Genomic DNA, 4175 nt, shown 5'->3' on the forward strand with positions numbered 1-4175 from the left:
CTCTAGCCTGCCATTGCAGCAGCAAGTGTGAGCCGTCTCTCTAGCCTGCCATTGCAGCAGCAAGTGTGAGCCGTCTCTCTAGCCTGCCATTGCAGGTTTTTATGAGGTTACTACTGTGGTGCCTTTTCTCTAAGTGCTGTGGGAATCACACAGTTGGCTTACTTCAAGTATTGGCTACTGGGGAGTGCCAGCAGTAGCAGCACACATCTTTAATCCCAGCACTGGGTAGCCAGAGGCAGGCCCATAGTGAATTCCATATGTTGTCCAACCCTCTTGGTGGGTATGAGTCTGACAAGGAGGCTGTCTCTGTTTGCTCTTGTTAGTGTATGGATTTGAGCAACTCTTTGGTTTCAAGTATAGTAAGTTGTTTTCTAATTTGTTAAGCTAAACATCAAGATGACTATGTCAAGGTTGGAGGATAAAAACAGAACCTCCAGAGAAAAGGGGTTTGTTATATTTTCTTACAGTCAGGAGAGCATGTGAAGAACTCTGGTCTCTGGCGTAGGTCCACGGTTGCTGAACATTCTCAGGTCTGACAGTCAGGAAGAAACACTGGACAGCGGTGGGCCTGGCTCTGACACTGGGACCCAGGGCTCTCTCTCACAGCGCTTGTCTTCAAGCTTTCAGACTGACTTTGTGTGAACTTCCTGTTTATCTGAAAGATAAGAATATCAGCTTAGAACTTTTAACAGTTACGGGAAAGTTTATCAGGTCATTGAATTTGGGTGGTATTTACTTAGGAAGATAAGAGTTAATCAGCTGCAGTGGAACCATAAAATAGCATGATACTACTTCCCCGGTGGTATTTTAAAGTTTTTATTTATTTTTAATTTTTTTTTTGAGATTTTATTTGATTTTTACTTTCATGTGTGTGGGTGTTTTGCCTGCATGTATGTTTTTGTACCATGTACATGCAGTGCCACACAGAGGCCCTAAGAAGGTGTCAGGGAGTTACAGTTGAAAGCTGCCAATGGCTGCTAGGAATTGGACCCAGGTCCTCTGGAAGAGCAGCCAGTGCTCTTAATCACTGAGCTATCTTTCCAGCCCCTAAGTTTTCTTATTTTATTCTGTATATGATTATTTTGCCTGCAGTATATTGTCTACCACATTTGTGCCTGGTGCCCATGAAGGCCAGAATAGGGCACTAGATCCCTGGATCCATAGGGGATCTGGAGCTACACATGGCATGAGCTGGCTAATATGTGGGTGCTGGATACCAAACCTAGGTCTCCCACAAAGAGCAGTAGGGACAGCAAGTGCCCTTAACTGCTGAGCCATCTCTCACTCAGAGTTTAAGTGGAAAAAAAGGAACATAGTCACATGTATCAGGGTGTGATCTCAAATGTTTTGGTCAACCTAAACATCTTGACCATAACTATTTAATGTCCAAATTTTATGCCTTAAAATATTTATATAATATGTGTACCTTAGAGCAAAAACATGGCTCAGGTAGTGGCCAAAGAAAGTGACCATTTCATGGCTTAAAGATCCCAGCTCTGTTTTAGTGAGGAAATGAGCACACGCAGCTCTCTTCCTGAGAGCACAGGAGGTCTTTAGAACCCTGAGTGGATATTGAGATTGCCTGTCTACGTCCCGAGACAGCTGTTGTAAAGCACTTCCGTGAGACCAAAGTCCAGTCATTTTCCCTGACTGAGTGCAGCCACCTTCCAACAGCCCCCCAGATTACTCTGGGTAGACATAAGAAAAGGAAAAAGGAAAATGGCTGTAGTCATAGTGTCTAGGCAATTACCACGCCTCCTGAAAACAGAGCTCTTAGGCTGCGCTCTGCCTGCAGTCTTATTTTACCAACCCACATCCTGTTCTCCGCTGGTAGATGGTCTAAAGAATGTTCTTTTATGCATCCTCGTTGGCCTTTTGTGTCATCCTTGCTACAGCACAGTGATCCTTATCCCACGGCTGGGCTGCCCAGCTTCTCTCCCTTCCCCAGCTCTCCCAGGGAGACCCCATAGGAAGTAGTGTTTCAGCAGCAGCCTCTGCTCCCTTCTGCCCACTGCAGGAGGATTATACTTCCTCTTCTTGAAAGCTGCTCTGCCTCATTTCCTGGACGATCACATGGTACTGTCTCCAGCATCTTTCTAGATTGAAAGTGTTAAATTTATATTTGTATTTTATATTATCCAGTGCCCTCTTTTGGCCTCTGTAAGCACTGCCTTTATATATTTCCATCTATAGCACACACACAAATACACATTTTTTTTTATTTTAAAATTATATTAAGCATACTTAGTTCTTATTTTGTTAAAAATAATTTAAACTTGTTTCACTTAGCCACTTCCGTGACCAACTCTGGAAGCAACCTTTTACTTCTTCTTGCTTTTTCACCTGAATAGTTCTGTTTTGTGCAGCACCGGGAACCCTCCGGCCTTATCCCCAAGCACTGAAAGCGAGCCTGCACCACATGGCTTGGTTTTGAATATTTCCTTAGCTGGCTCTTCTGATTTTCCCATTTCTCTGAACTCCCTGTAAAATGCCTTCATTTGCATTTGACTAAATCTGCCCTCCCATAGGCTTTCTGTGGCCTGTCCAAATCCTGTACTCTTGCCCGTTCTAACTCGCTCAGTGTCTTTCCCAGACCTAGGTTTAACCAGCATCTTTTAAAGCATTTCTACTCTTGAAGTCCATACTGCTTGACTTATTTTCCCCCTTTTTAAAAAAATAATTTCTAACTGTTTTTCCCCCTCATTCTCTTTTCTGTGTTTTGATGACAAGGCCACAAGGGGCACAATGGAGAGTGACTCACAGAAAGCAGCAAAATATATCCCACATGATAGTAATCTTTGAACCCTTCTGAGAACAGCCTTTCAATGCATGGTGTGTTGCCCCGGGATGTTGGGGACAGGAGATAATATTCTTCTGTTCCTCAGTAGGCCAGGAAAGAGGACAGGGTGGGAAGAAGTCGGGGAAAGAGCAAGGCCTCTGAGTGAGCAGAAGATCTGGCCGCACAGTGGGCAGATTCTGCCCAGCCCACCCTTCCTCCAGACCTCTGGCCCTTAGCGCTTTGAGTCTCCTATGAATGCCTGGGGACCGTGAGTCTCCCCACTTGGACAGCTTGGTAAAAGGTCCTGATCTCACCACAGCCCTGGCAGCACAGGGACGGTGGCCCTGGCATCTCAGCTTAGAATCTAGCCATACTTTCCCACAGAAACACCAGAATATGTGGCTAGAGTCCACAGCCTTTGTACAGTGCAAAATTAAAAGACTTGGGCATTTTCCTGGAAATCTGACTGCCATGTATATAACATTACTCCCATGGGAAACTGCTTCTGAATTCCAAATCATGACTTACAATGGAATGAATTTGCATTCGAGACTGCCTATAAACCAAGAGTACAAGTATGACCCGTCTCACGAATTTAATAATCCTGGCTGGTTATATCATACATTATATCAGGTTTTTTCCCATATGCTGTGTGTTAGTTTGGTAAAGGTCATGGTGCATTCTTTCCTTGGTTGATGGCTGGCCACTGTGCATATATAGCAAAGCTCAGAAGCACTGACTAGACACTTGACAGAGCTTAGCTTAATTGAAGATTCAGTTCCCTCCCCTTTTTTAATTGAACGAACATTTTTATTTTGTTGCTGTTTAGATTTTGTTTTGTTTGAGCCATAGTGAGGATTAAACTTTAGTCTTTGTGCTTGCAAAGCAAGCACACTTCCAGCTGAGCTGTATTCTACCCAGAACTCAGCCATGTGTGCAGCTTCACAGGGTCACTGGCTCCCTCCCTGCGTCAGCCTTAGGATTCTCCTGTCTCAGCCTAGTGGGTGATTGGAGATGTTCGCCATCACACTCTGTTAGTCCGTCTTGGTTTCTGTAAGAGATTGCATCCCCAATGGTGATGTCCAGTTGACAACAGTAAACGCCTTGTAGAGGTAGGTTACTGTTGTATGTTGTATCATGCCTGGTATCTCTCCTCCGGGCTTTAGCCTGTATGTGTTTCTCCTGGGCGTAGAGGAGACTTTAAATCACGAGTGCAGGGAGGCAGCTCAGTCTTCACTAAGAAGACTGCCTGCTCAGTGTGCACAAGGTTCAGGATTTAACCTCCAGTATTGGAAATCAATCAGCTGGCCGATTGATTAATTCAAGAACAGTCTTTTTTTTTTTTTTTTTTTTTTTTTTTTTTTTTTTTTTTTTTTTTTTTTTTTTTTTTTTTTTT

The 4175-nt window shown here is 43.9% G+C and overlaps 1 protein-coding gene across 1 annotated transcript in view; it reads left to right on the forward strand.

Annotated features, from left to right (window-relative positions):
• Churc1 (churchill domain containing 1) overlaps positions 1–4175 on the forward strand; it is a 17097-nt gene that overhangs the window by 11049 nt on the left and 1873 nt on the right. The window lies entirely within an intron of this gene.

The sequence above is a fragment of the Mus caroli genome, chromosome 12, assembly GCF_900094665.2.
Source record: "Mus caroli chromosome 12, CAROLI_EIJ_v1.1, whole genome shotgun sequence".
NCBI classification, from domain to species: domain Eukaryota; kingdom Metazoa; phylum Chordata; class Mammalia; order Rodentia; family Muridae; genus Mus; species Mus caroli.